The 11,290-nt window shown below is 33.7% G+C and overlaps 1 non-coding gene across 1 annotated transcript; it reads left to right on the plus strand.

Annotated features, from left to right (window-relative positions):
* Positions 1-10,879: 10,879 nt before the first annotated feature.
* TRNAI-AAU lies at positions 10,880-10,953 on the plus strand. The gene has a single exon. It is a non-coding gene; the product is annotated as a tRNA-Ile (tRNA).
* The last annotated feature ends 337 nt before the right edge of the window (positions 10,954-11,290 follow it).

An 11,290-nucleotide genomic window follows, 5' to 3' on the forward strand; every position in this document is an offset into this window, starting at 1 on the left:
TAAAATCTAGCACCCGTTACATAAACACGAACTCGTTACCAGACTCATTTCATATGGACGCAAAAAACTACATCAAAATCATGAAACGCACTAAACCGAAGCTTCGTTTCACAAAGAATCGACTTCAAAGGTCCGTTGGCTGCGCGGTTACCGGAAAATGGCTACACAGATGATTCTCCGCGCAGCCGAATCTTTTGTTACAAAAAATCATCATCGGGGAGCACGATTGTGAGTGCAATTTAACAGACTTCTGTGCATTCACGATCTCTTTTGCGCGCCTAATTGATCAATTGTTCTGTGGTATTCTCGTTGACTCATAGAAAACACGGTTGAGAACCACTGACGCTCGAGCACGAACTGAGCGCGCACTCGACCGATTTTTCAGAGCCATTTTCCTCGAAAAAGAAGGCTCGCGCAAAAAAATTTCATTCTACATTTTCGACGTGTTTTGTCACGAAGAATCGGCTTCCTTTACCGCGATGATGTCCTGAATTACGCCGCATACCCCGTATAATGCTTGTATTTTCAGCGTGCCACGTCGATTGCTCCATTCGACCGACTCGTTCATCGACAAATTGATCTACAGTGGAAATTTCGCTTTAGTCGCTTTAACGGCGAGCTACGCTAACACTTGTATTTTTAATTTCTGCCGTGTACTCAAACCTGCTGCCTAGATTTCAGCTTTGCCACGTTAAAATAATTAAATTCATTTCTGAAAATGAAGGAGCTCGCTAGAAGGACAACTTTTATTGGAATGATTGAATTGAACATTTTAAACTATTTTTAAGGTATTAGTAGCGCAAAATAAACTGTTCGAGGCAACATTTGCTTATGAAAAGGAGGAGTACGTACACTAATTGCTAAAAATTTATTGTTATTTTTCTAGTTGTTGCTAGAATAAAATATCTGATTAATATTTGCATTAGTTGTGAATCATGTTACAGATTTATTAATTATATTTATAACTGGGATCATATAATGTTGGTTATATTATTATTTATTATGATTTACTTATTTAATGTCAAATATAAACAGAAATCCCTCTTACTTCAACGAATATTTGGATAAAAATTTTGTTATATAATTTCTATTCTAAACTTTTGGATAGTCACATGTATTTCTCCAAACTGCCCACGTACCAAGTTCTGAAGATCTTGTTACATACGCTTCATAAATGACAAAGACACAAATAAACATTTATTGACATGTATATGATGGAATAAAATGAAGTAAAAATCTGGATATGACGAAATGGTCGGATGCAAAACATGATTGATGTTTTGTAGCAAATACTATGTGAAAGGAGTAGATACATAAAGAAACAAGAGAATATAAACGAAAGAATACTACTCATTTTGTACAATTATACAGACGTGACATACATTTTACTTGTTCTAATTTATTTTTATCGAAAATCATCTCAATTACTTTCCTATAAATATCTTCTGGATCTTTTTACGTCATCTATTCATACAAATAACCGAAATCTACTGTGAAATCATTAATTGCGCAATAGTATATCATACATGCGACATACTACATGACACGTCCAATTTGTTTATTTAGCAAATTTTGTACATCTACATGAATAGAATTCTGCAGCACGTTGCATAAAACTATCATAACGAAACATGCAGCGATCGATTTTCTATACATCGCGTGATGATGGACCCGTTAATTCGTACATTTTAGTAAAATTCACATACTGTTACTACAAATCGTTCAAATTGATCGGATACTCATGAGCAATAGTAAATGTCGTCATTATATTAGGTTGGTATATATGAAATGTCATTCCTGCGGCGTTTTGAATTAGACTGGCTACGACCAGCCATTAAATTTTGCAATTGTTATTAACAACATTAGCGGAAAAGAAATTTGCTGCAATACAAGTACATCAAACGCCATCGAGGTTTACAATAGAGATATTGTAATCTCATTATCAATTATCGCAAATATTTATCCCTTTGTCTGAATTTAAATTTATAAAACAAAAGAAAAATGTCACAACAGTTGTTGAAGAATATCAATTTATGATCTGAAGAAGGTTATGCACATGTTATATTTGTTCAAGGTTGGTTTGTAAAATTAAGAAGACAAGTAAAAACTAACGCTGTTGCAGGGTGGTTGGATGACGGTAAGACTTGCTGCGTCGAAAGTAGTGAGATAAAAATGTCAAATAAAACTACAATATGAAATTTTATAACGTCGTTCATATTTCTTTAAATTTCGTATCTACACATTTGCACGTTTTCAAACAATTATTATTAATTACTAATTTTCTAACATTTCTTTAATAATTTTGAACAAACTGTCACCGAATGAAGAAGCTGTAAAAATAACATTGGAAGTATTGTCTAAATCAATTACCGACGATTCCTAAAAGAGCCTATTCCCTCCGAGAATGGAAAGGAACAAGCTATCTGTACTCCTCTTTTGGCATTTAAATCGCATTAAGTCATTTGCAAAACCTCGTAAAAACGGACCATCTGCCGCAGAAACAACGTATACTCATCGATTCGGGAGATTTCCAATGTTTTCAAGTATTTTATTCTCTCTCTTTCTGTCTCTTTATATTTTCCCGATTGTACATAGGACAGCTTGGTCCGATCGCCCGTTTCAGACCAGGTTTAATGCAGACTTTTCCCATTTGGAACTTCCAAACTGCCGGAATCCATGTCCCAGTGATTTTTATTAGCCGTATTTTACTAGTAATGACCGCACGCATGGATTTTCGCTGAGGAATCGGTGAATAATCGCTTCCGGTTTGCGTTGCCACCAACCGACGCCGACGAACAGCCAACGACTGGTCGATAGCACTTCGACCAAGAGTGCTTTCATTAAAATGTAACAGCGAAATAATCACGTTGATCGGCCGTTACCTTGCGTTAACCAGTCACGAACGAATTTAAACAACAAATAACAGAGGCTAAAAGAAAGAGGGAAATGAGAAGGAAAAGATTATCAATGAAGGAAGCGTTTCGTAACGATCTAGAAACATGCCGTGTTTCATTTCGTTTGAATATTTCTGAGGAGAGCTTTGAATATAGAGAGACATTTATTCAGTTCGTTCGAGCTGTTTATAAATGCTTTGAGAAATGTATTTTTAAGCATAATGGAACTTTGATCAAGCAAAAGGATTCGACTCTATTAAGAACATTTTAATCCTTTCAATGGTAAGTAGGTTTTGGAAATGTACTGGGCAGTAATATATCTGTGAGTTTTGTTGTCAAAGATCTTTTTATTATACTTATTGATTTGATTAGACAATTATTAAAATTGCAGAACATTAAATTGTTTTATATAGTATGTGGAGAAAATTGAAACATGCGAGTTCCTGATGCTATATAATGTTATGTGAGAAGATATGTATAGTTTCTTTTTTATCAGGATTCTAATATTACCTTCACAAACTTGATGTAATAGTTGCTTTTTCTTCGGAAAATATTTTCCGACGAATTAACTGTTGGATCGTACAAAGATATACTTCGCGGTTTTTATCAATTTGTAACCATTAATTTTTAGTTTGTGAAACTGAAACTCGAAGATATTGTATATTTTATTCATTTTGTACATTGTAATGTGTTTGTCAATTCTTTTGTTGTGTTTTCGTTAATTAAACTTTGCTAAAAATAGTTTCAAGGTGCTTAGTATTTTTTTAGTAGCACAAGTAATATATACTATTTGTTTATTATTCGATAAAAAAGTAAAGTCAGAATAATTTTGTTACAAAATATATTTTAAATCGAACGTAAAATATTGCCTCTCTTACAATACATATTCTCGCAGTCAAATCAAATTTCAAACGATAAACACTTGTAAAATACCGGCGATACAAGCTACCAACCGAAACCAACACCAACGATATTTATACCCATTAACAGAAAACTAGAACGAAAGCTGAAGCACAATACACTGCGCACGAGCGACGTTCCATTAGCATAAATCGCCAAGCGGAGAACGATAAAAGCTACAAACGAGTCCTGTTTTCTAATTACGAAACCAGACCCGCCCATAGTCGTGTCTCATTATGAATCTTACCAACGTCCAGTGCTTGAAACATGGACAATAAAAGGTTATACGTCGTCCAAACATTGGTAATTTATTCGATAGATTAAACGAACGATTTATTCAATTTATTAGCCTAAAATTTAGTAGATAATAACGCATACATATACGTAATGATTTCGCTATATCGATTTGATACTTCGATTTCTGAGCTTTTTCTACCGATACTTTCTCTTTTTCAATAAATATTTCTATCTTCTGGTAAATTTTTATATTTATAAAACTGAGCATTTTCCCTTTTGTATATGATTTTACTTTTTCAACTTTTATACTGAGTGTTATAGACTTCTCCAGCCAAACTTTATTGATATATTCTATAATCAGTATAAATCAAGGAAAAAATGTTATATCAATAATTGTACATAGAATATATGTACTCCTAGAATATATAGACAAAGTTTAAAAAAAACTGGACATATCCTATATAATGGGAATAAAAAATGATTTATTAATAATCTATGATTGCTGATTCTATTATGCATGCTGGTTGATTCAATTATATAAGAGTTATGCATTCAATTATATCAGACAAGTCTCATACGCTGGTTTGAGACTTTTGCGCACTACTGTACGTTTTACACATGATCTCCGTGGTTAGTTCACAGCTGCCATGTGTCATAGCAGACCGAGTGTCAACGATGCAGTTCGTACGTCACGAACAGACATACGGGTTCATTAGACGAGTCGATCAGATGAGGTTCTGTGAAAGATTGTAGCTTGTATTGAGTGTATCCTGCAGGATGTCTATCGAAGATCAGGACAAGATAGGATTGCTTCACTGTTAATCTGCTAATTGAGTCATTCCTCAACCAGAAGCTCCTCTAATCTTACAGTAATTATATAATCTAGAAAGTAAAGACACTCTATTTATAAAAGATCTTCTAGGATCAGGATGTCTTCAAAATATTCAAATGAATCGGAACCTTTTCTCAATCTTCGAGTAATTATTATGCCAAAGGTCTTCGCTAGTATTATAAAACTATTTTCCAATTGATGCCTTCGCAATGTAAGGCTAGCTATTGGTCGAAACATTCATTAATTATGTAATTCTTTATCTATCTATCTATCTATTTATTTACCTACTTATAAGTGATTCGAGTATTGAAAGATAACTAGATCATTATATTAGTATTATGTCTTGAGACAGCCCACATATGTCGAAGTGTATTGAAATACACGCATTGCTTCCTAGATTTCACCAAATCAGAATAGGATCTCAACAGCCAGGATGGTCTGTACTGATTCCTTCATTAATGCAACCTATTGCCAATGTCGATATCAATCTACACACATTGTAACTTGCTTCATGAAACTTGAGGATTCCTAGGGATTGATTGATGAGTCTCGTAACAGATTGCTTAAGCCTTAAGAAATCGCGAGACTATCTTCCATCTTGAAGGAAAAAATACAGGTACATTTTGATCTTTACATTTTGATTAATGACATGTAGATGTTTTATTCCGCAATAATGAAAACTGATCCGCGTCATCACGTCCCCGACCCGTCAATTGAATCTTTCTTTCTCTATATCGGTACGAGTAATTTTTTGACTTGCTGATTCTGACGCCAACAATGTACCCCTCCCCACCAGTTTACTTTAAAAAAAGAACACTCTATAAACTGGAAAGTAGGTCAGCAATCAGCCAGGTTCACGCTCTGCCTCACACCCCTCACGTGGAACACGCTGCTGTACGAGTCGAACTACCGGTCGCCATAATATAGGCTCGTTGACGAGTATCGCCAAGCTTTGCCAGCGCCAGTTTACGCGTCGTTTCCCTATACAACCGCGACCAAACGGTAGAATGGATAGGAACGGTGGGGTTGGGGTCGTAGCAGCGCGTGGGATGGCGTTGGCGGTTATTGAATTATTAATTAAGTCAGTTAATTAATAAACGATAGGCCACAGACCCAGGCAGTTGGCCAAGCCCTGGAATGCCAACTTCCAACCACTCGTTTTACGCGATCGTCACCCTCAACCGCCATTTCCAATCCTCTTACACTTCTGCTTTCATATATCTTCGATATTAGACAGCAGGCAAAGCTGACTTTCTCTTCTTCTTTATTCTCTTTCCTTCTTCTATAACCTTGTATTTCTCATTTTGCCTCTTTTTGATCTTTTTTCTTCGTCTGCTGCCGTCCTCCTCCTCCTCTTTGTCTCTCGTTATTTATTTTATTATACCTTTTTCGAAGATAGTGGCAGATCCTCCATTTTTTTAGGTTCATTCCGCACCTGTACATCTTCATTCGCCCAGGGAAATTAATGTTTTCTCGGAACATGAGTTTCCCTTTCTCTCCGGGCGTCTTCGCGGCAAATTATTAATCGTCTCACCGCGTCATGAAGTGTAGCAACGACGAGATTCTCTTCTTCGGCAAGCGTTGCGTATAATTCTTAATTTCTGTCCTGGCGTCACCTTTTCTATCGTATTTTTGTAAGAAACTAATTTTCAGCTGGGATAATTTGTTTAGTTCTTATCCTCTTTTATTTTAGATACCTTTCTAAAAGCAAATTTTTGATTGGGAAAATCAATTTGGTTATCATTTTCCTCTTTTATGTTTTCAGGCAGTTAATTTCTCAGTGAAGACATTGGTTTCACTGTCATCTTTCTTTCCTAATTTGTTTAAAAATCTAATTTGTGACTGGGAAAATTCAATACCTTGAGTTGGTTGTCAATACGACTTTAAATTTATATTCGTAACGGCTTTAGATATTGATTTGACTATCGTTTGTTTTCTAATTTTCTTAAAGAATTAGTTTTGAGAAAGTTAGCTTTAAATTATTTTTAAATTTGATTTTGTTGTTATCTGTTTTCCTAGTTTTTAAGGATCTAACTTTATGGGAAAAAACTTGATTTCACTGTCATCTTGTATTCCTAACTTTTCAGCAGGCTAATTTTCGGTTGAGAAAATTTATTTGATTGTCATCTCCTCTTTTTATAATTAATTGCTGGCTGGGGAAATTAGCAGAGCTGGTTACGTTCTGATAGTAATAGAAGAGGGATGAAATCGACGGTTTGTACGATATTTGTTACTGATCGAGTGGTAATTAATAGCAGTTTAATGATGCAGGTTTGAGCAAATTTGATGGAAGATAACAATATGCCAGATTGAAGGGTATTAACGATAATACGCAATTTGATGGATTAGATGCAGGATGATTCCAAAGCAATTGAATTTCATAAGCTGTATATCGATCGAAATTTTACCTTGTAACTAAACGTCATCAGTTTAATTAGCGTACTCGAAATTTGATTATTCTTTGATCTTTAAATATATACAGGATGGTTGGTAACTGATGGTACAAGCGGAAAAGGGATGATCCTACGTAAAAAAATCGAAGATATAGTCGAAGATATAGAATAAAAATTTTTCGTTTGAGGCTTTGTTTTCGAGAAAATCGACTTTGAATTTTCGCTCGGTACGCGTGCACTTTATCACGTCTCGTTATAACGGATCTCACTGTAGATCGTTGTCTCGATGGAAAAATTAAAAAAAAAATTAAAAAAGAATTTTTATTTCATGTTTTCGACTTTTTTCGCGTAGAATCACCCCCTTTCCGCTTGTACCACCAGTTACCAACCACCCTGTATATAATCAAATATGTAACATATTATTATTTCTTGTCAATTTATTAGTTATCTTTATTGATTGAACTTTAATAATAATTAAAATAAATTAATATTATTAATTTATACGTGCTAAATATCGATTATTATACATAGTTAGCCCAGTCGCTTACCCTCTTCAAGAAATTTTTCTATCGTTAAGAAATCTTCTTTAGGTTTGAGAAAAATATGAAAAATTCATTAGGGATATACGTAGATAATTTCTCGTTTCACTTTCATCTTAAAGTTGTTCTTAAAGTATTATAGGTATAAAGTGAGCCAAGACAAAGATGAGATTGAGACATAAAAATTCGAAGACTGTAACAGAGTTAGTTTCTATTCTCATCTGTGTGATTATCGTCTTTATGCATCAATGGAACAAATATAGTTGTAAAAAAGGAACAAAGATAAAAATTATGTAGTAAGATTTTGAAAACATCTTAATTTCATAATGGAAAATAAAGTTCCATTTTGGTTATAAACATTCTGCAAATTTATTATGCATCGAAATACTTCTATTATAATTAAATGCTACTTCATTTTGTAACGACGATGGATAATAAATATTGCTATTATTTGCAAGTAGATATAACTATGCAATCCAGAAGTCTGACCGCTGATTTTCATTACCGATTTCCCGGGAACCTCGATTTCAACGTGTTTAATTCGAAAAGGGAAATATTTTGGTTGTTGGCAACGGTATTTATAAAATTTGTTACAAAAATCGTTGATTTTTCAACGGACTGATATTTGACTTCGAGATAAACGTTATATCTATCTGCTCGTTCGCAAAACACCAGTTAGCTTGCGCAAATATTTATAAAGCCAGACGCAAAAGCGGAAACGTTCGAATTTATTTTTTGTTATAATTGTGATGTTAAAACTGCGAGACAGAATGACGGTCACTGTCATCAACAAGTTGTGATTTCTGCTTCCATCATTTCTTTCTTTATCTTGTTTGTTTCTTTTTTCTTTATTTTTTTTTAACTAGTTTCGTCAGAATTAATTTTAATCACATGTAAATCACGATAACCATAAAATTGTGTCATAATGCCATTAAAAAATCACTCCACTGATGTAACAATTGTGGAATATTTTATTCCAGGTTTGTTATTATAAGTTTAGTTATATAGCTTTTGTCGACACAACTATTTCTTCACAGAGATACAAATTTTGGTTAATTATAAGGTAATAGAGAGGTAATAGAGCGCGAAACGTTTGAATAAGACGGTGGGGTTGACTGCTAAGTGAGAGTTGATGATGTTAGATAGCCTATAACCAAAGAGATACCGTAGAATACAAATTACGTTAAATTTTAACTTAATTACGTATCAAATTTTAATCCACGTATTGCGTTCTATAAATGGGGAAATTAGTTTGATATCTTAATCGACGTTTTGACTTCAGACAGATTATAGTAAAGAAAATATATTAATACGAATTGTTTACTTACAAATTAAATGTCTATTGCGTTTTATAAATGAATTTTTACGGATACAATAAATAAATACAATGAATAAATAAATTTATATCATAATGAAATTACTTTCCAATATTTAATAAGTCAATTTGTCTTTCGATCTTCAAAATTTAATCAAAGAGCCTGATTGAAAATATCTGATAAAAAAGAAATTTCTATCAAATGTTCCAAGAATACTAAATTCATTTCATGTATGTAAATTGCCTTGTTTTGAATAATTAGTATCGCAAACAATAAAAAGGACCAGTTAAAGTGTATTGTTTCGTTTCATCGACTATTATTCAATTTATCTAAAATGCAAATTCGATATCAGTTTGCTGGTGCACGTAATGTAGTCATACGCATATTCGAAGGGCGCGTAACGCGAAATTGGACGTAATGTAATTTCCATACAGAAACAGTCAAAGTAGAGACTCGAATGAAACTCATAAAATACTTCTACGGGCATTTACGCGGCTGTGCAATTTTTTTCTACAACATTTCTGAGCTTCGTGACGCTTTATCGGGATAGCTTTTAATCATCGTGCCGCGTTTCTTCCGGGCACCCGTTAGATAAAAGTTAGATGTGCGACAAACGTGGTGTAAGTTAGGGGAGAATGGCGGAAAGTACCAACACGATACGATAAGCTAGAGGTACTCGTACGTTGCAAAAAAAAAAAAAAAAAAAACAAAACAAACGGGCATTTACGCGGCTGTGCAATTTTTTTCTACAACATTTCTGAGCTTCGTGACGCTTTATCGGGATAGCTTTTAATCATCGTGCCGCGTTTCTTCCGGGCACCCGTTAGATAAAAGTTAGATGTGCGACAAACGTGGTGTAAGTTAGGGGAGAATGGCGGAAAGTACCAACACGATACGATAAGCTAGAGGTACTCGTACGTTGCAAAAAAAAAAAAAAAAAAAACGAAACCAAAAATGGAGAAATATCATAACTACATATATGTCACAACTTCGCCATCGTGGTCTCCTGCACTCTAGATTTAAGGCCTCTTCAAGACGTCTATTCCTTCCACTTTATTTTTATCTTCAAAGAGAGGAATAAATACAAACTGTGACAATATAAATATTATAATTTCCATATTTACTTGTTTAATTTTTATTTAATTTAACTTTCTCAGTTGTTTGCAAGTTCCCAGATATTTTTTCATTCATTTTCTCTCGGTATTATTTTTATAATAAAAATATTGTAAATATATATTGTAACATCACCTGTTCCATTTTTAGTTTCGGTTTATCATAATTTTGTTATATTTAGTTACTTAATTCGTAACATGCTAACGCGAATATTGTTACATGCAATTAAATTGTTTGCTTGTTTGATAAATAACAAGACATTGATAACGAACGAGTAAAGAACGCAATTAATATGAGGTATAACCCCAAAAGCAACCTGTTGCCAGCGGTAATAAATAAGGCGGTTGATCGTATCGTTGGGAAATTTGTGCTTCTTGAGCTTTCTGATCCTTGTCTGGCGTTTCTTCTTGCTTTTAATGTTGTTCTCACTTCACGATTATTGCTTATTTATAGACTTACTAATTTCAAACGCAAAGTTTTCCAGTTATCTTTATCCTTCTGAATGAGAACTTGGGCACATTGCGGTAATTGTTATCGAAAATTGATTCTCCACTATCATAATGATTAATTTGTTGAATTTTTTTCGTGATTTATAATTAATTATGATACGTGAGTATTTTCTTTACAAGTAAAATTATAACCTGTTTTTTCAACTGGCTCATTAGCTCAGTTGGTTAGAGCGTCGTGCTAATAACGCGAAGGTCGTGGGTTCGATCCCCTCATGAGCCAAAAGAAGTAAGATTATTAGAACACCACCGGGGATATTATGTTTATTCTCTGAAATCTTATCTTTTCTTTTACAAAAACTTTCTGCATCGAAGCAATCGATAAACTTGCTGCTATCGCGTCTAAATTCTTGAAAAAACAAGAATCAGAAATCACTACTAAACACAGTATAACCAAACAAACCCTAGTCCTAAACATATTAAATCCTCTTTTTTTGTGTATGTATCGGTAGAACATGAATATTTATGCAAATTCACATTTTTATTAATACTCTCAATATTCTTTGTTTGGCATAGATACTTGCTTCATTTATTAAATCATCGACTATAAAGTTTTGAAT

Source organism: Bombus impatiens, unplaced genomic scaffold (genome assembly GCF_000188095.3).
Source record: "Bombus impatiens unplaced genomic scaffold, BIMP_2.2 scf_1499, whole genome shotgun sequence".
Classification (NCBI taxonomy): Eukaryota; Metazoa; Arthropoda; class Insecta; order Hymenoptera; family Apidae; genus Bombus; species Bombus impatiens.